This window comes from Miniopterus schreibersii (genome assembly GCF_964146895.1).
Source record: "Miniopterus schreibersii genome assembly, chromosome: 5".
NCBI classification, from domain to species: Eukaryota; Metazoa; Chordata; class Mammalia; order Chiroptera; family Miniopteridae; genus Miniopterus; species Miniopterus schreibersii.
Window position 1 is genome coordinate 59,211,695 of NC_138106.1, and position 22,399 is coordinate 59,234,093.

The 22,399-nt window shown below is 36.1% G+C and overlaps 1 protein-coding gene across 11 annotated transcripts in view; it reads right to left on the reverse strand.

Annotated features, from left to right (window-relative positions):
* BBX (BBX high mobility group box domain containing) overlaps positions 1 to 22,399 on the reverse strand; it is a 253,040-nt gene that overhangs the window by 118,443 nt on the left and 112,198 nt on the right. For 2 of the 11 annotated variants that reach the window (XM_081138101.1, XM_081138099.1), the window contains exon 4: positions 13,564 to 13,681. The exons of the other annotated variants lie outside the window; for them this stretch is intronic. The gene's annotated coding sequence lies outside the window, so the exon portion shown is untranslated. The remainder of the gene's footprint in view (positions 1 to 13,563; positions 13,682 to 22,399) is intronic. 11 annotated transcript variants of the gene reach the window in all.

Sequence of the window (22,399 nt, forward strand, 5' to 3'; positions counted from 1 at the left end):
CTTATTTTGAATTCCTACTTTGTTCTTCATTGTAAATCACAGGTTTAACAGAGTTAAAAACAAACTTTAAAGACTATCCTATTTAACTCTCTCAGTGAAAGAAAATCAAATTCAGGTCCAAATAAATAAATTTTCTCAAGGTCTCAGAACTTGTTCAAAGTGGGAGAGCTGGGACTAGTACAAAGTCGTCCATGGGGTTAATTTTTCATTTTCATTCATCATTGAAAAAGTCTAAAAGGTATCATTTCTGAAGGCAACTGAAGTTTATTTATTGAGTATTTTTTTTCAAACAACAAATCATCGACACTTCACAAAGTATAAATATTTTGTCTCATTAAAACTGACTTCATTAAATTCATTTTATTAAAATGACCAACAGTCATTCAACATTCAAAATAAGTGTACTGAGCATCTACTGCGTTGCCAGGCATCTTGAAAACAAGGCAAAACAATATATGAGAACTAAGAATGCATTCAGAATACGAAAAATTCATCATAAGATCATAATATTTTCCCAGACAGTTTAATTAACATGCCACACCCTATTCCAAAAGACTACAGCACCTAATAAAAAAAATACTATAGTCTATACAGGGGTGAGCAAAGGTTGGTTTACAGTTGTAATACAAACAAATAATACAGTAATTAATAAATAATACAATTGTAAACCTACCTTTGCCTACCCCTGTATATTCTTCCTCCAGCTACCTTTTTATAACACCCTTAACTTCAACCTCTAAATAATTCACACCTTATACTAAGGTGATACTGTCCTGAGAACTGGTGACAATATAGCACTCTACAGATTCAAAAAACAATGCAAACTTTCCATGAAGTTTCTACCTAACTACAAAACATTTTCAACTTAAGTTTATTCCATGAAATGCCACATCCAACTGCTTGAAAACTGCAGTCATATATTATGCTAAATTCCTTTTTACTTAAAATACCACTTTGCATCATATGTCTATCTATAAGGTAGCTAGGACCTTACTACTAACAATTCTACTAATCCTCCCAATACTTACTTTTCAAGCTGTGATTTCAGAATAAGAACAATCTTTCTCAACCTGTGCTAAGAGTTATGTAAGAAGAAGTAAAATAATACACTTATTTTACACTTGGGAGCTGAAGTGAAGAAATCCCTAAAGTTTCACACAAGTGACTCCAAGACATTTAATTCAATATTTCAGATACCAGATTACATTTCAACTGCAAGTCATCAAACAAGAGGTAGCATTTCCAATTTGCCAAAGTTTTTGGTTTTTTAAAATATTTTCAATTTGCCAAAGTTTTTGGTTTTTATTGATTTCAGAGAGAGGAAGGGAGGAGAGAGAGAGATAGAAACATCAGTGATGAGAGAGAATCATTGATTGGCTGCTATTTGATAAGAAATGTACTCTCTTCCTATTTGTTCTAAATTGATATAAAATATATTAATGACCCAAATTTTGTCAATTGATATTTTTCTCCAAAGTATCAGAAAAGAGCATTTTCTCAAATGCTGTGATTGAGAAATAGCTAAGGCTAATATATAACACATATGTATCAAACTCAGACTCAAGTGTGCTGATATACATGCAATTATGTATATAAAAATATGCATGAATATAGCCCTAACTTGGATCCACTTAATAATTCCTAAGAAGGGAGTATATGACAAATCAAATAAAGAATACAAAGTTTATCTCTATTTCAATGTTCTCTGAGTCAGAGCAAGGAAAGAGGAAGGATTGGACTTGGCGGACAGGCCTGGTTACTTACCACTACTAGTTGTCTAATTTAAGGGCCTGTGTTCACTCATGTGTAAAAGTAGGCTAGTACCTATTTTCATAGAATGGTAAGAATGAAAGCAGATAATATGGAAAACCCCTTTAGAGTGCCACACATGCTGCCTTATTTACTTAAAAAAAACAACAACCATGAATGAATGTAGTGGTTTTTTTCTTCAAAACTTATTGCACCACCTCACCCCAAGAGATGATTATAATAGCTTCTAAGTGATAGTCTCCATTCCCAAGCTAATTTCTATAAGTAGATTTATTCAGAATCATGCCTGGAGTCTCTCACTCTCCGAATCCAAACTCTTCTATGGCATTTCACAACCTACACTCAAAATTTAATTCCTTAGATTGGCACTCCACATATTTTTCAGGCCCTCCCTACCCCCTCCCCAACTTCCTTTGTCTTTCTTGATTTCCTAGAAGATGTAAGTCAAGGCCCAGCTCCCTGGCACTTGGTTACTTTTTGCCTCTTATTATTTACCCAGAGATCCCTCATTTAAAATGTCCTTCCTCTTCCTCTCCATGCAGGTCAAATATGATCCTGGGCAAAATAATGTCTCTTTCCTCCAAATTTCCTAACTCCCTATAGCGCAAGCCATAAATCTGTGGTCCTCTTCTATCACCGTCTTGAATGATTATTTTAAATCCCTGACTCTTAGCCTCACATTTTTTCCCACTCCAGACACATCCACATAATCATCAGTAGCTTCTTAATTATAGACAGTGAGTCTTAAACATGAAGTCCCCCACTGAAAATCATAGACTTAAATCCTTTAAGTTAAACTTGCCCAAGGTTCATCTTCCCCATTAATTGTAAACTCTAAATGTAGGAGGGAGGTGAGCTGGTGTCCCTTGTTGGTCTTTGAAGTCCCAGGAAAAATGTAAAGGAAGAAATAGGAGAACACAATCCCACCATGAATTCATCATCCTTACTAAGCAGAAAGAGTAAAAGAGGCAGAACTTCTCAATGAAAAGGGTCTTTTAAATCATTTAAATGAAAATAACTTCAACCAAATCAATGAAAACCTCTGGCACTTATTTTTTTTTAATTTGAAGGAAAGAGAGACATACTCAAATCAATCCTTGAGTAAGCTCCAGTAACAGCAGAAGAAAGGCTGTCCCGATGAGCTTTAGTCCTGAGACAAACCCTGACGGGATGTCTCCATTCAGTGAAAATCAGACCTACGGTTGCCCTGGAGTTGATATCTAGAACTTCTGACTCAAAGAGTTCCAGAGCGCCACCTTCCTAGGCCCAGACTGGTTCTTAGCAGCTGACAAACACACAAAAAAAAGTTACTGGCAAACACACAAACCCTGTGTTTACAGGGCAGCTTGAGATTCACAGAAAGTAACACTGCCACCTAAACAAAGTAAGGATTAAGTAACAAATAACTACAGACGGATAAAAAGCTGAAGCCAAGATTCCTCTAAACTCAAAACAGACCTTAATCTAAGAGCAATGTTGCCATCATTCAAGTAAAACAAGGTGTTTGGCTAGCACAGAAACAGGGAGTAAAGTGTCCACTAGCTAAATATAAAAAAAATGTACCAATTCTGACTAAGATTTGGTGGGACATAACAGACTGGCATATACACAGAAGAAAACCATATTTAGTGATCTTTAATAACATTATGATGTCTAAGTAAGCTTCCTAGGAGTCCCAATTCTTCAAATCAGCTATCAATATTAAAGCACAGCTGCTATACTTTCTATTCTGTTGTTTTTCTTAAAAAGATTCAGTAATTTATTTTTTCAAATTTAATAAAACCTGGTCAGGCTTTTAGAAATGTGAATTTTGCAGCTAGGTAATGAATGGTAATATAGTAGGAAGTTAACTTCAGGAAGCTCAGTACTTTTTCCTCAAAATTACAGACCCATTTGAACATTTCACTGTTTTCTTATCCAGATATAAAGTTCCAGACAAAATGAATATTGCTATTCCAGCAATACCTAAATTAAAATGAAGTTATTCAGAACTACTTTAATAAGATGCTTTTTAATAATCTAGATAAATCTGTATTTTGTGTAATTGTGTGACTACATAAAGCTCAACTTTGAGCTTACTTTTATATATCACTAACTGCTGTATAACAGATTTAAAATTAGTAAAAATTAAATACATAGTTCAAATTTTATTTTTAAGTTAGCTTTTAAAATTTCCTCTTCCAAGGTAAGCCCATTCAATACAGAATCTATAATAAATGCATTTCCTAGTTCCCTCTGAAGGAAAACTTTGTGCCATACGTTTATATACTTTATATTATATTTATATATGTTATAAATTTTCTACTATATTTAAAGATGATCCAACTTATTTAAGCAATAGTTTATTTTTAATATTTGCTATAATTTATTCATTTGGGAATACATGGTTTTCTTTCAAAAGATGTTAACTAGAATAGGCATATAGACCATAGAGAGCCCAGAAATCGACCCACACCAATACGGACAATTAATATTTGACAAAGGAGGTAAAAGCATACAATGAGTAAAGATAGTCTCTTCAATAAATGGCACTGGGAAAACTGGAGAGATACATGCAAAAAAATAAAACCAGGTGACCAACTTATACCATATCGATGAATAAACTCAAAGTAAATTAAAAGCTTAAATGTAAGTTGTGATCCTAGAAGAAAGCATAGGCTGTGAGATGTAATTTCACCGATATATCACCTAGAGTAAGGGAAACAAAGGAAAACATTAACAAATGGAACTACGTCAAACTAAAAAGCTTCTCCACAGCAAAAGAAACCATCAACAAAATGAAAAGGGAACCTACTGTATGGGAAAACATATTGCCAATGGTATATCTGATAAGGGTTTAATTTCCAAAATATACAAAGAATGCATACACCTCAACACCAGGAAGGCAAACAATCCAATTAAAAAACATATATGCATATATGCAAACCCGTGGACACAAACAATACTTATGGGGAAGGCCTGGGGTGAGGAGTGGGGGTGGATGGAGGGGGGCAAAAAGAGAGAAAATGGGGAGACATCTGTAATACTGTCAACAATAAAAAAATTTTTAAATAGACATGAACTAAAATAAGAATACTAAATGAGTGCTCCAGATTTTCTGAAGCACTTTCAAGCCTGTCTAAATTAACAAAATACTAAGTGAATTAGTACTACAAAGGAGACTTTGTCACTGATAATTTAAAATATTAATGTGAATACTTAACAGGTCAAGCTTTTTACATTAATCAATGACACAGTGTAAGGCTGGTTAAAGTGAGCATCTCCTATGAATAAAGTTTTCATGTCAGGTAATTTCTCCCATTTTCCTCCTATACGCATAAAAGGATATTTCTCTCCCTGCATTCCTGAGAAACAAAAAGTTATCTGTTCTTCTAGAGATAGGATGATATTATTAACTGCTTCTTTCTGAATAGAACATTTGGCATAATACTGTTTTGTAGAGTTTGGACAAGTAAGCAGTTAGGAAGGGTGAATCATCAAAGATCGCCTGGCTTCTTGATCTTCATGGCTGAACAGCCCAGTGAATCCAGGTCTTTTACGTGCATGAAGGCTGAAGGTAAGGGTAAACAACAGGCCTCTCGGTAATAAGTAATTTAACATAAACATTTTTAAAAACTACAAAAACTTTTAAAATTCCCAATTTGATTTAGAATCAAGTTAATGTTATTAAAAATAAGTCCTTCACTAAAGTTTTCCCTCTTTTTTTTGGGTCATAAAGTTCTTCTCTTGCCTTATATACTTTTCTTAGCCTAAAACTGCCAGACTTACATGGGATTTTCACAAAGCAGCTCCATAAAATCATGAGATTAGGTTATTTAGTGTCCCCCAATCAAAATCAGAAAGAACCTACTTAATCCTGGTTCATGGTCAAATAAGCAGCTCTCTGGCCAGGACCCTCAGGAGTGATTAGGCAGTGTTTACAATTTACAGAAGATTAAGATAGAGTTTGTGTCCCTTGCTCTGCGTGGCCTACGTCTGGTGCCTTTTGCCTTCGATCCACAAGTTCAGAGGCACTCATAAAATGAATTCTGAACAAAAAAAACAGGTTTAGGAAATATCAGTCATGTGAGAGTCAGGAGTCATATTCCTCCTCGAAAGTGATGGCAGCACTGATCCTCTTCAGATGAAATCCTCTTACGGGAAAGACTAAATGAGGGCAGCAAGGGAAAGGACTCAGGCCATGGGAGTTGAGAAGTCCCTGGCAGAAAAACCACAGGAGAGAGAAATGGACAACTTGCCTGAAGCGCCAGATGAAAACAGACCCACTGAATCCAAAGAAAGCCCACTGACTCAAAGATGGTGAGAAAAGATACGGGGTCAATTTGGACAGCAATTAATAAAGGGTGGGATGAACTACCCTGGTCACAGCTGTGGGGCTGGAGGAACAGGAAGAGCAAGAGGGCAAAGCTCAAGGTTTTACACTGAACAATAAATACCTCGGTTGCCTGGTGAAAGACATTGAGAAGCCAAAGGCATTCATTATATTTTCTCAAAGAAAAGATAAATATATTCTTTCTCTAGAAAAAAATCAACCCTAAACGACAGAGAGGAAAGAAAGTTTGATGTATGCCCTACTTGCTGGGGTTATGGGAGAAAATAACTGGCAGATTGTTGTGGACCAAAAGTCAAGTAAGGTAAGGGCTTAAAGCCAGTAAGGTAGACTCAGCCTTTAAGTGGTGCCCAGATACCCAGTCAGAAACTACTTATCATTTCAATTTAAAATAAAATACAAACTGTTGGAGTCAAAAGTAATCTTACAGATCACTGGCCTACCACTCTCATTTTTCCAAAACCCTGAGTGAAATTCAAGAAATGACCTATCTATGGTCTACAAACTGTGTATGGCGCAACTATTTATAGTACTCATGACTCTTACCTACTGCTTTCAGGGAAATTACTATTGCTGAGATTTCAGTGCTTACTGCATTTTCATTTTTCCTTCTTCATTAAATAAACATCTACTGACTAGTAAGTACAAAATACTAAGCTAGATCCTAGTATAGTTTCCTGAAAAACCTCAGAAAATAAATAGGGCAGATAGTGGTAACAAGTTTGACAATAGGCAAAAAATATTAGATCAATCAACTAAAATTATGGACCACCAAAATATAAAGTTAGGAAGAACTGTGATATGAAAATTAGAATGGTGTACAAGTATAATCAGATACCAAAAGAATAATTGTCTGAGAAAAACAGAAGTGGGTAAAAAACAGAAAAGGGGAAAGAGTGGCAAATACAAGTTGAATCATTTACTCAAGCTCCTGGAACTTACGCAATGCAGAACAAAACACAGGCTGAGTAAGTCGCTGAGGCTCGAAAACGATCACCTGTGAGTCACTCTTCCTCAACTTGAATTAAGAAAAAAAGAAATCAGTAAAAGATGTACATTTCCCTGCCAAAACTGTCTTTAGAAGTCAAAAACAGTGGACAGTAAGAGAACATTACATTATAATGTGGTTTTCTCGGGAGAAAAAACTTAGCTAGCAAATATACCCAGCTATTTCCGGATCTCTGGACTTAAATGGGTTTGAGAAAAGGTACAAGTGACGACTGGAAAACAGAAAGAAATAAAAGCAGCTGCTGGAAAGAATAAAACTAATTAAAACAAACAAAAACCAGCCATCAAAGTTATCGTTAAGATGGTAAGACGGACGGCGTTACAGACAACTCACAAAAGTCTTTAAACAAAAATCTAGTAATCTTAAAGAACTATAGGAGATATAGGGGCGGAACGCTTAAATTTGGCTAAAGGGAGTAGAAAATGTAGTAAGTTTTATGGAAATCCATTTGCCATGATCTGGTAGCTTGAAATTGGGCATGTCCTCTGACCTGGCAGTTCTAATCCTGAACATTTCTCCTAAGAGAAAGAACACCTACATAAAGAGGCATGTGCAGGAATCTCAAGAATTTTTCCTCTGCAGCTTTAGTTCTAATAACACAAAATGCGGAACCAACCTAAAAAGACGTCATGAGAAAGCAGATAAATAACGTGGTATTTTCGTACCGTGAAATACAGCTGTGATCACAAATGAATTACAAGCATGAGCAGGGATGTTTCCAAAGAGGAGGCTGCGGCTCTCTAGGTCCAAGATGGTGGCAGAGGAAGAACTTACCTCCTTCCCGATCCCTTTGAATCTAAACCTAGAGGCGAAGCAAGTACCCTCAGGAAGAAATCACAGTTGCCTGAACAGCTTCTGCATAACAAACCGGGGACACCACATAGAAGCCTGTAGGAGAGACAAGGTCACTTACCGGGGCCCCCCACCCACAGCACCCAACTGCAGCAGGAGGGACCGCTGCGGGCCATGCGCGGGCTCTCCCCCGCCCCGGGCACGGCGGAAAAAAGCGAGTTAGAAAGCACCTAGAATATAGCAAGGAAGCCCATTTGCAACGAAACCCATTTGCAAGGAAACCCATTTGCAAGGAAACCCATTTTCAAACCCTAGAGTAGCTGCCAAGCGGGGAGAACCGCAGAACTCGCTCCGGTGTTGGAGACACAAAGGAGCGCCGTTCGTTGCGCTCGCCCCGCACCTTGATCGCCCGATCCAGTCGCTCGCGCCCGCCGTGGACCGAGGGCAGCCGCCGCACCCAGACCGCAGGCCCGCACCAGGTCCGCCGCGTGCACACAGGAGCGCCCGCGCCCTCCCCAGCCAGAGCTCCGGGAAAGGGCAGCTAGGCCCTCGGAATCCCGACAGTCCCCGCCCCGGGCTGGTCCTGGGACCTCCCCCAGGCCACACCCTCCTCAGCCCGAGCTCCAGCGTGGCGGCTGGCTCCCCCCCCACCCCCGCCTGCCCAGGTGTCCTCGAGCGACTCGCGCCTGGGACAATCCAAGAACGTTCCAGCTCCCAGAGCCCCGGGAGCCATGCGGCGGCCTCCAGGACACCCTCTGCCCCAAGCCCACTCCGACTACAGCTCCAGTGAGCCTACCGAGAAGTTCCAGCAGCCTGACCGCGGGGCTCGCGCGGCGGAGCCGGCTCCCGGCCACCTGGCCCGGGCAGCCCCGGTGAGGCCTGCGCCGCGACACTCCCCGCCGCCCGCAGCTGCTCCAGCTCCAGCTCCAGCTCCACCTGGCCCACCACGGGCGCCCCACTACAGCATGCTCCCGGTTTTCCTGCAGCTCCAGCTGGCCTGACAAAGATGCCCCTTTACACGCAGTTGGGGGGAGAAAGGAAAAAAAAACTACACAGGACTGGGAGAGGCTGCTGTTTCACCTAATTCATAGAAACAAACAGAGAGACAGTCAAAATGAGAAAACAGAGAAATATGTTCCAAATGAAAGAACAGGGAAAAAAATCCAAACCCCATAAAAAAGAACTAAATGAAACAGGCAATATACCAGATAAAAACTTCAAAACAATGGTTATATGTCCAATGAAATCCAGGGAAGAATAGGTGAACTCTGTGAGAATTTCAACAAAGGGAGAGGAAAAAAAGAACCAATAAGAACTGAGGCACACAATAACTGAAATGAAAAATACACTAGAGGAAATCAAAAGCACATTAGATGATGCATAAAAACAAGTCAGGGAGCTGGAACACAAGGCAGGGTAAATCACCCAATTAGAACAGTAAAAAAGAAACAAGACTTTTTTTTTTAATGAGTATAGTTTAAGGGATCTCCAGGACAAAATCAAGCGTATCAACATTTGAATCGCAGGGGTCCCAGAAGAAGAAAGGGACAGAAAATGTATTTGAATAAATAATAGCTGAGAAATTCCATAGGCTGATGAAGGAAACATATTCAAGTCCAGAAAGCACAAACAGTCCCAAACAAGATGAACCCAAAGAGATCCACACCAAGACACATAATTAAAATGCCAAAAGTTAAAGATAATGAGAGAATTTTTAAAGCAAAGAGAAAACCAGCTAGTTAAATGCAAGAGACCCACCCCCCAAGACCATCAGCTGATTTTTCAGCAGAAAATTTAGAGGCCAGAAGGGAATGTCACAATACATTCAAAATGATGAAAGGAAAAACCTACTGCCAAGAACTCTATCCAACAAACATCATTCAGAATTGAAAAGAGATAAAGAGTTTCCCATTATAAAGTAGAGTTTATTCCAGGGGTGCAAGGATGTTTCAGTATCTGCAAATCAATCAACATGATACACCACATAAATAAAATGAAGGATGAAAATCATGATCATCACAATAGATGAACAAAAGTCATTTGACAAAAATTCAACATACATTCATGATAAAACTCTCAAAAAGTGAGTATAGAAGAAACACCCTCAATATAATAGAGGGTGTATATGATAAATACACAGCTAGCAACATACTCAATGGTGAAAAGTTGAAAGCTTTTCCTCTAATATCAGAAACAAAACAAGATGTCCATTCTCACTGCTGTTATTCAACATAGTATTATAAGTCCTAGCCACAGCAATCAGACAAGAAAAAGAAATATGAGATATACAAATTGGAAAGGAAGAAATAAAATTGTAACTATTTGCAGATGACACTATACTATATAGAGAAAATCAAAAGATTCCACAAAAACTATTAGAGCTAATATATGAATTTAGTAGATCCAAGATAGAAAATTTATATTCAGAAATTTGTTGTGGTTCTATATACACTAATAAGAAACTATCAGAAAGAGAAATTAAGAAAATAATACCATTTACAATTACACCCAAAAATAAAAATAAAATACCTAGAAAAATTTTAATCAAGGAGGTACAAGACCTGTACTCTGAAAACTGTAAGACACTGATAAAAGAAACTGAACAATAAATGAAAATAAATAAATGAAAAGACATACCACGCTCATAGATTTTTGAACAGTATTAAAATGCCCATACTACCCAAAACAATCTCCAGATTCAATGCAATCCCTATCATAATATCAATGGCATTTTTCACAGAACTAGAAATAATAATCCTAAAATGTATATGGAACCACAAAAGACTACGAAAATAGCCAAAGCAATCTTGAAAAAGAAGAACAATGTTGGAGGTATCATGGTCTCTGATTTCAAACAATACTACATGGCTACAGTAATCAAAACTGTATGGTACTGGCACAAAACATGCACATAGATCAATGGAACAGAACAGAGAGCCTAGAAATAAACCCATTCTTGTATGGTCAATTAATCTATGACAAAGGAGGCAAAATATGCAATGGGGAAAAGACAGTCTCCTCTTCAATAAGTGGTGCTGGGAAAACTGGGCAGATATGTGCAAAAAAATTAAAGTATACCACTTTCTTACACAATTCACAAAAATAAACTCAAAATGAATTAAAGCCTTAAATGTAAGACCTGAAAACACAGAATAAACCACAGGCAGTAAACTCTTTGACATCACTCTTAGCAATATTTTTAAAAATATATCTCCTCAGCAAAGGCAACAAAAGCAAAAATAAACAAATGGGACTTACATCAAACTAAAAAGCTTTTGCACAGTGAAGGAAATCATTGGCAAGATGAAAAAGCAATCTAACGAATGGGAGAAGATATTTGCAAATGATATATGCAATAATGGGTTAATATCCAAAATATATAAAGAACTCCTACAACTCAACATCAAAAAAACAACAACAAACAATCCAATTAAAAAATGGGCAGGGGACCTGAATAGATATTTTACCAAAAAAGACATACAGATAGCCCACAGACACATGAAAACATGCTAAACATCACTGATCATTAGGGAAATGCAAATCAAAACCACAAAGAGATAGCACCTCACACCTGTCAGAATGGCTATTATCAAAAGCTAACAAATAACGAGTGTTGGAGAGGATGTGAAAAAAAGGGAATTCCTTGTACACTGCTGGTAGAGTTGTATACTATTGAAACTACTATGGAAAACAACAGAGAGATACCTCAAAAAATTGAAAACAGAACTACCATACAACCCAGCAATTCCGCTTTTGGATATTATCTAAAGAAAATGAAAATACTAATTCGGAAAATCATATGAACCCCTATGTTCACGGCAGCATTATTTACAATAGTCAAGATATGGAAGCAACCTAGGTGTCTAACAATAAATGAATGGATAAGAAGATTCAGATGTATATATACATATATATACACATACACATATACACACACACATATATATATCCCAATACCATGGATTATTACTAAGTCACAAAAATAAATGAAATCTTGCCATTTGCAACAACATAGGTGTACCTAGAGAGTATTATGTTAAGTGAAATAAGTAGAACAGAAAAAGACAAATACTGTATGATTTCATTCATATGTAGAATCTGAAAACGTAGCAAATGAACAGCAAAAAGAAGCAGAAGTAAACTCATACATACAGAGAACAAACTGACGATTGTCACAGGAGAGGATAGGGGATGGCTAGTAAAGAGGAAGGGGGTTAAGAAGCACAAACTTCCCGTTAGAAAAGAAGTCAGGGGATATAATGTGCACCGCAGGGAATACAGTTAACAGTATCATAACATTTTTATATGGTGACAGATGGTTACTAGACTTACTGTGGTGATCGCTTCATAAGGCACATATATAAGTACTGAAATACTATGTGATATACCTGAAATTAATATAATATTGAATGTCAAGCATAATTAAAATTAATTTGAAAATTTTGAAAAAAATAATGATGTTGAGCAGCAAAAATGGGTGTTACCGAGGAAGCATGTAGTATTTATTATTTTTATAAAATTCAAAAAAGCAAAACTTAATGTAGAGGATAGAGAAATATGTAAAAAATATACAGGAAACAAGGAAGTCGTTAACTCAACCTTCAGGGTTGGGGGGCAGTGGTTAAGGAGAAGTGATGAAATCTGGGCCAGGCACAGTTCTGTTTACTAAGTTAGTGGTAGGTATTCACTTACTCATGTTAATGCTATTCTTTGTATCTTATTCACATGTTATAGACATGTCCTGTATACACATAGCATTTTCTAAATACTATTAGGGTTCCTTAAAAAGCTCTCAGAAGTAAGACTTGTGTTTCACAAACTATTTTAAAAGGTACTTTTTAATTATCTGCAAGTAAAAAGTACCTAGCATGCACTCAGGATTGCATAAAATTATCTCTTTAAATCACACAACTCTAAGATAAATATTTTCATATGAGGAAACTGAGATTGTGTTGTTATGTAGAGTGCCCGACCTTACACAGCTAGCAGAGGTGAGTTCAAACCATATCCAACTCTGAAAACCATGGTGCAACTGTAGGTAGGACTGTCTAAAGTACAACTGCAAAAATAAATTTCCAACACAAAAATAAAACTAACTTGTTACACTACAGTTTACTATTTCAATTCATCTTAGCAAGTAAAATGTATCCATAGACCATATTAGAGTAGTTTGTATTAATTTTATTTCATAGTACAACTCTTTATTACTTCACAATCACAATTTACCCTTAAACTCTATAAATGCTAATACTGGCAACAGATACTAACTATGTTTATGGAAAGTCTCAACTTGGCTATACTTTTCATAACTTGCATTTCTCTAAGACTGGAAGGTTAAGGAAGTGAGCTGTTGGCAGCTGAAATTTAGCACTCCCGTTTCACTACCCTCCTCCCAGTCAGGAATTCACTCAGGCAAGTGAACAGGCTTTGGAAGCCGTCATAGAAATTACTCACCCCCACCCTCTCTTTCCTCATCTCTCTTCTTATTTGTTAGCTTTTAATTTTGTTGTTTTCTTTTGTATGCATGACCATCCGGCAAGAACCACTAAGAAGAGTTTACAAGTTTATTTCTTCTGAGCTATACCCTAACTTCTTTTTTCCCAAAGCACCACCAACTGTGCTCTATAAACAGTAGTCACTTAATAAATGCTGATTGACTTACTACAGTGGAACAGTTCGCCTCTGGTATTTCTCAATATCCCAGTGAATCCTCCACATCTATAAACATGCTGGAGATGATACCAGGTACCGCTAGAGGCTTGGGGTCTTCCTGAGGGTGCCTGGGACAAGAAAAACACAGAGAGAGACCAAAGACAGTCAGGAGAAACACAGAGAGAGGGAACACGGAAATAAACAGAGAATGGAATAAAGAATGAGAGAAGCAAGAGAGTCAAGGGTTAACAGAGAGATTAAGCAGCCAGAGACACTTAGAGACAAGGAGGAAATAAATCAGCAACCTGAACTGGGGTTTGGGTTTGGAAACCACATTTTTGGTATATTTACTCATGGAAGAGGTGCTAAATGTTACTAAATTTATGATATCATCAACAATTTCTAAGTTATTTCTAAGGTTTTTCTGACCTTATATCTTTATTAAAAGTCATCTTCACAGATACATATACACAGGCACAAACACAATACTCAAAACAACCCAGCTGTAAATAAGGAAGTATTTTCCCAACTCTCCAATTTAGAAAATGGTTACTTCAGAGAGGTAATTTGACTTGCCTAAGATTGCAAGTAAGCATATAATAACTGGGGCCCCAAACCTTATGATTCCAAAACCCAGTGCTTTTTCTGATATCCTATGCTGTCTCTATTAGCAATGAATCATATATAAATCCAAGCTATTTTTATAAAATAAAATTCAAACTACATCGTCAAGATAAAATTTTCTATCTTTTGGGACACTGAACTACTCAGGTTACTCAATAGGCTACTTTACCTCAGGGCTTCATTTATTTTAAAAATCTATCAGAAAAAATGAATCAGAATAAAAGTATCTCACAATGACAGAAAGTTTTAAACAGAAATGAAATTAAGTGAATATCCACTTGACAAAAATTTTAACATTTAAAAAAGGAGCTAGAGTTAGTTCATTGCTTTTACAACTTTGTAATTTCAAAGTCTTGATTCAACAAATTTCAGCTGAAAGATCAAAAGACGCTCCACATTTCAATAAATTCATAGATCTAACTACTAGTAAACTTGTCTCAAACTTGTTCTCTCATAATGTCTCACCTAAAGTCTATACTGCAATTTAATTTCAGGGTAGTACATAGAGTAGAAATGATTTAATGCACCACCCTTCATAAGCATTAATGTTTTCTTTTAAGGAATACTTATATTCATCTAAATAATCATGCCCTTTTGGAAGCAATCAATGTACTTGGCAGAAAATCCCCTTTGATATAAGTGTAAGCATGTTATTGGATTTCACAAAAGATAAGATAATAAGAATACAAAGAAATTTCTATTCAAGTGTACATGAATATATTTTCTCATGTTCAGCAATTTTTAAACCAGTAATTTTCAAATAAAGCCTAAAGTATGGTTCTGCTCTGCCCTCTAGTGATTGCCTAGGATCTACTAACAAAATGCTTTAATTTATTTTTTTAAATGTTTTTTGAGCAAAACTCAAGGTTTTTAAAAATAAATATGATAGCTGATTTTTCATTATTTGAATCGTGATCAGAGATTACTGGTCAACTTTTAAGATTTGGCTTGTGGTATGAACACAATTCAAGAAAGAGAAACAATTTCCTTTCATAGGAAAGATTCACCTAAGTATTGCAAACCAGAAATCAAATTTAATGTAATCTATTCCAACCCTTACTTATATTTTATGCCAAATAACTCCATTCAGTCTTTGTTAAAAACTTTATAAATTTCTTAACTATAAATTCCAAATTGGTTAATTCTATTATTTTGGAGAATGAAGTATTAGGGTATTATAATACCGCACATAGATGGATAGTTCTCTATTAATAGACCTAAATATGCTTAATAAAATAATTATACTGAACACTGTCTACCCTTAATCGTTCAAGTGGCACTTTAGGATTTTTCTGAGCCTCAGTGTTGTCATTAAGAAACTGTCACTTTGTATGTGGAAACATTAATCAAGAATGCCAGTTAAGACAGAGTTATTATAGAGAGACTCACCCTAGTATTTCGATGAAGGGAACTTCCTTCCCTCTGAGTTTCTCTTGCCATATACCTCTTGCAAGTAAGCAATTCATTTATATAACAACACTTATAACTCTCACTAATCCCAAGTGTATTTCTTCTGTGTCTACACACTTGTGTTAAAAATAAACATTACATTTGCCCAGCCAGTGTGGCTCAGTGGTTGAGTGTCGGCCCAGGAACCAAGAGGTCACTGGTTTAACTCCTGGACCGGGCACATGCCCTGGTTGTGGGCTCCATCTCCAGCAGGGGACATGCAGGAGGCAGCCAATTGATGTTTCTCTCTCATCAATGTTTCTACCTCTATATCCCTCCTTCCTTCCTTCCTCTCTAAAAATCAATAAAAATATATTAAAAATAATAAAATAAACATTACATTTGTACACACGTGAATATAAAGGGATACCTAAACATGTGAGGACAATCCATAAGCAGTATAGTGGTGTGGTGAGGAGCACAAACTCTACAGCCAAACTGCCAGTTTGATGTCCAGCTCTGTCACTAATAGTGTGACCTTAGGCAGATTACTTAACCTCTGTGTGTTTCAGTTTCCTCATCTACAAAGGAGAATAAAAACAGATACCTACCAATCACAATGTTTTATTATCTTGATAGGTATTTGGGTTACAGAGGTGTAAGCATTTATCAAAACTCAGAGAATATACATTTAAGATTGTATATTACACTAAATGTAAATTTTACCAAAAAAATAAATATTGAACTCTAGTCATTAATATACATGCTAAACTATTTAAAGCAAGTTTAGTGATGTCTATCATTTTCTTCCAAATGCATCAAAAATGAAATGAAAATGGATGGATTATAGGTATGTAATAAAATGAGTACTCAAAATGTTAATGGCTGAATCTACGTAGTGAGTATATAGGTATGTAATGCTATGTTCAAAAGTTTCATAATAAAATGTAAGGGGGAAATATATCAATCTTTCATAGAGTTGATATGAAGTTTAAATATATATAACATTATTGAGTATACAGAAAAGTATCTGATAATCAATGATGACAAATGGCACTATGTTTAAGCAAATGAAAGTGATCTATTCTTTCCTAAGTGGAGGGAAAGATGCGAAAGCAATGAGGCACTGAACTTCCAAATTGGAGTTAGCAGTTGCCATCAAGGGTGTTCAAGCTCAAATTTCAAATACATCATAAAATTGCATGGGCCATGTTGAGAGCATGGTCTCTGAAAATCAGAAACTGCTGAATTGAATGTTCGCTCTGTTTTTAATTAGGCAAGAAGCTCAGATAATTTATAATGTTTTGAGCCTCAGTTCTTTCATGAATAAAATGGGAATACTACTACTTACATCTAAAGGTCACTGTAAAGATTAGGAAAAAATGCACGCGCGCACACACACACACAGATATTAGCGCATAAAATGCAAAAATAATAATTCAAGTTTTGTCGTTATAATCATTACCACTACTTGGGGTGAGTCTTGTATATTCTTACAACTATTCTTGGCACATGGAAACAAAAGTGACCCCATATCTGATTGTATCTCATTCTATTGTAGAACTTGCATATGCAGGAGCCCTACTACTCTAAAGAGCTTTCTAAAGGATCGTTATTAAGACAGTAGGCTTTATTTAAAGCTTGACTGTACTGAGTGTAAAAGAAAAGCGGGCAATGACAGGGAAATCATTAATCATCCCTCTGTAATGCCTATTATAAATAAATCCTACAGGTGAGGCATTTAGAAATTATGTTTGCTGATGGTATTTTAAAGAAAGTTACTTTGGTGCATTTGAGAAAATGGTATTAGCACCTGGACAAGTTTTGATCTTATAAACAGTCTACAGGAACATATTTAATGAAAAGAATATAAAAGCTACACTTAAAGAAGACGAATTTTATGCTCCCATGGAGTGGATTTGTAAATCATTCCAGATCACTCCATGAAGACAGTGGCTCAACATACAGTTTCAGCTAAAGAAAAAATAAAATTTGGCAATGAAAGGAGGAATACTGGAAACATTATACTGCATGGCTTCTGCCTTGACCACTGTATAAAAACTGCTTTGTCTAAAGGACCCCAGGACTGTGTAACCCAAACACCCTTTTTAGGCATTTAGATGTGTCTATATTTTTCAACATTTTTGTTGAAAACTCTTCCCCATCTTCCTCGTTCCTATACTCCATTATTTTCCCAGCACATATCTGATTGTCAAAGAATAGGTAAGTGTTTTAAAAGTTCTGTCTTAGCCAAATTTTCTACTTTCATCAATTTTCAAAATTTCATCTCTAGTCCTGGCCGATGTGGCTCAGTTGGTTGGGTGTCGTCCCATGCACCAAAAGGTTGCCGGTTCAATTCTGTTCAGGGCATGCAGATGATAAATGTTACACTTTCACAGCGATGTCTCTGTCTCTCTAAAAAGCCAATAAACTATTCTTTAAAAAAAAAATTCAGCTCTACCTCTCAAGTGATACCTATCTTCAGCCTGACTCTCTTCCAAACTCATCTCACATTTATTACTATACCCTACACATAATCACATGGATATCCTCTCTGTGTTTCAAATCCAATCCATCCCAAACTTCATCTCCCCCTCCCACACATCAGTTTCTATTTCTGCTTCTCTACTTCTGGATGTAATCTAAATACCTACACTTAAATGACTTCCTTTTCAACACCCCACCATTGCTTTCTTCCCTCTATGATCCTCTCTGCACCCCCAACACAAATTCAGTTGATTGCCAAGTTCTATAGATTAGCAATTTGGTTTGGGTGACAGGACAGGATTTGTATTCTTTGAGAAACAATGAAAGCTGTATTTTTTTCTTCCAGTATTAATGTTCTTTTTTATTTTTTTAAATTTATCTTTATTGTTAAAAGTATTACAGATGTCCCCCTTTTTTTAAATACTCAGACACAGACACACACAGGCTAATAGTAGTGGGAGTCAAGTGTTCCTCCATCTTCAATGAAGGAATCATTAAAACTGAGTAATAATTTTTGCCCTGAGAGTTGGGAAAAGACTAACTTGATTTTGCAAGTTTGATACCTCAATCCAAATATCTTGAAATACAGTGTTTAACCTTCATAATGTCTCTCACAGTGGTCCCCATTTACAACTCTCAAACCCTATTAGAAGAACACATTTCTTCTTACCTAGAATAGCTAACGCACGCAAATCAATCTTTCCAATGTTTTCCTCTTTTCCCTTCCAACCCATCCCTCCCACCTATATGGGGTTCATGTGCCTTTTAATAATGTAAACTCATTCTGACATGCAAGGCCCTCTTACACCTACCAGCTTTCCAACAGTTTCCCATTTATCTTTACATATATCCCATCCAAATGGCAGTGGGGTTTAATCACCTTCCCGGACTTCAGTATTTCCTCTTCTGTGTAGCCTTCCTTCATACTCCTCCCTGGGATTTAAGATCTTCTTCAGAACACTTAATGACATTTGTCTCTCTCTTCTTTCTCTTCCTAATTAGAGTTTGCCTTCTCTCATATCATGAGCCTGATATAGTGTCTAACACATTGCACAGAGTAGTTCTAGTAAATACTTACTAGGTAAACAAATAAAAGAACAGAGAGTAGATTATCTTTAAGCAACAGATTTTTCCAGTGAGAATACTGCAGGAAGGAAGCTCAGGTTCTAAAACGGAATACAACAGAGCTGAAGAAAGAGTGCAAACACTCTTACAGGTGGACAAGAATGGTTTAGAATTTCAACAGATGCGAATAATGGGAAAAGTATATAACTTAATAAAATCTATGCTTGTTATGGTTAGAATGTTCACATATTCAACTAGGAAAAGGCAAAATTTCTACACAAATACATGACAGATGCTGACTTACAGAGAAGCTTTTATAAGGAAACAAGGTATTTTCATAGATGGTACTAAATCATGTTCAAAACAAGTTTAGATATATTAAATATAGAGAGGTGTTCAAAATTGATAAATAAAAGTTACTGATACTAGGGACAAAAGACCAAGTTGTAGTGCATGAAAATTTTTAGAAAGTAAATACTTCCACTGAGGTAGCATTTTCTGCAGATGTAGAAAAATACTTTCTTCTCTTGGATCAATTAATTGTGAAATGCTAAACCACTGACCTCAAATAAAGGAAAACAGGGCTTTTTTAGTTTATGAATAAACTAGCAGAATTAGGTTCTAACAGAATTAGCTGTTTACTTTTTTTTAAAAAGTTTTATAGCTGTCAGGTTGAGGTCATCAATTTATAAAAATAGCTCTCAAACTTTGAAATTCATTAAGAATTGATAATACAGGTTCCCTGTTTTGTTAAAATAATGATAATCTTTAATTATAAAAATTTTCCGTTATGCTTAAATACTTTACCTATTGTTTGGGGTTATAATTTTGTTAATATCAATAGTATGAAACCATAATGTTCCTAAAATAACTATAATCCACTAAATAATAGATGGCTTATCTCCTAATATTTTTATGTATTTGAGCTTTGATTGGGTTTTAGTAAACTTGCAAAATTAATTGGGGAAAGTATAATTAATATCAAACTTCTATTACTTATGGTGGTGTAGAAAATATTTTAAGATATCTAACAATATAAAAAGTAAATATGTCCTAATGATTTAAAGCAAATCCATCCTGAATTTAATTCAATTTCCAATATAACAAGATGTGCAATTTGAAGCCAAATGTTTCCCTGCTTACGAAGGGACACAATAACATGCTTCAAAGTCAACTTCAAGGAACAGTTCAGCAGCAAAAAAGTCAAATGTCACTTATGACCTACTGCTCTTTTTGAAAACAAACACATTTCTTAGTAGCCCTGCATGTGCTGCGTTAGCACTGCACCCTCCAGCAGTTTTAATTCTCAGAACAATCTTACAAGGTTGGTATTCATCCCATTGCACAATGAAGCTAAGTAACTTTCCCATGTCCCAACCACAGTAAACAGCTGAGTTAGATTTAGTCTTATCTTGAGTCCATCTGATTCCATAGCCATGCTCCTGAGATAAAGCCACAGCTCAAAAGAACAAGGTAATCCACTTAAATCTTCTACAAGAAAACCTTTAAGTTCCTGCCTATACATATTAATCTCCAGGAAGCAATAGTGACCATCATGTAGTTGACAATCGAGAAGCAAAAATAAGTGTGTTTATCAGCATCACAAAGTAAAAGTTCTAAAATATTTTTCCACAAGCATATTATAAACTCTAATGTATGAAATATTTTATTACAATAGAAATAATTGGTTAAAAAATTGCTATGATTTTGATGATTAAGTAAAAACTCATAAAAAAGAGACATAACTGGGGCACCTTTACCATTAATAAGATATAATGTAACAGCCTTATTAGAAAAATTTATCTACGTTCTCTAAAAAGTGAAACTCTCAGTGAATAAAGAAAGACAACACCCATCATTTTAACAGGAACAACTAAACTTTTAAACCTGAAGACCTGATCATTCCTTTAAGTGTTCACTTCACCAAATGAACTGAAAGATAAGTTGAACGCTTCATCAAATGGCAGGACTGACTGAATGCTACGGAAAGAGGTTTGGTATTTAAAAAGGGGACTTGACAGCAGCTGCTCATTTCAAAATTTTCTCTATTGTCTCTTTTATAATATAACACACCTATTTGATGACTTGGTAACTCAAACAATGCTAAAAACATAGATATTCAAAAACTGTACTGAAGTCATGGTTCAGAGTTTCAGTCCATGTTCATCCAGGTGGTGCCTGGATGGATACACAGGAACATACTACCTTGCACATGAATACATCTCACATTTCCCAGGTTTCACTGTCTCTCTAATCTGGTAATTCTTCATTGTAATTAGTGTGGCATAACTGAAAATGCTTAGGTCAGGGTTCACCACATAAATGGTAGCTTTTTATTATTGAAGCTTTGGTTAGAAGTCAGTTCCTCCCCATCTGGCTGGCTCTCTCAAGAAACCTGTGCCTATGGTAATGGTTTTAGTACCTTAAAACATTACCTGAGGTGCAGTATTTCTGCCATAAAGAGACACTTAGTAATAAATGGTCTATAGTAAATATTAAGGAACACTGAAATAATTACACAATTCATCCACTTTTGCAAAAGAATGATATAACCACAGCGGAAGCAGAACAACTGCAAACTAAGCAAGTTATAAAAGTCGATATAAATCCAAACTACAATAATCATTTGTATCATCTTTAGAAATCAATTTGAATACAGAAATAGCCTAAAAATATCCCACCCCACCCCACCCGAATAAAACACCTAAAAGTGTACTTTGGTCAACTGTTTCTGGTACACAGTAACTGAATCCCGGTACCATGCAGCATCCAAGTCCAGCCTGAACCAATTTCCTACCTTAAATCTCACAACCTTCACATGTGCCTCACTCCCAGGGCTGCTGATGGAGTGTTAGAGAAGCACTTGGCAGAAGGCTTATAAGTCTTCACAAACAACCCAGGACACAGTACAAATGAGCCAACAGGTACCCACACATTTTTTGCTGCTCACTTTAAGTTCTTGGTCCTGCTAACATTTATTGATTAAAGGACTAACTGCAAACTTAAAGGCACAGAGAGACATTTATTTTTGAAGAACATTCCTATCTCTGAACTCAGACTGCAAAAAAATAATTATTTCCAGGTAGACCAGGAGATGCTTATTAACACACTAAGTTCAGTGGAATACAGGATTAATGAAATGTAAACTCCTGTAGTACTAATTCACCAAATGTTTACTAAGCAACTTCCATATGCCAGACACTGTTTCTGGGTTTTGGGGATAAGGCCATGAAGAAAATATTCTCTAGTGTAAACTTAAGTCCCTTAGTTTCTCAAAGAGG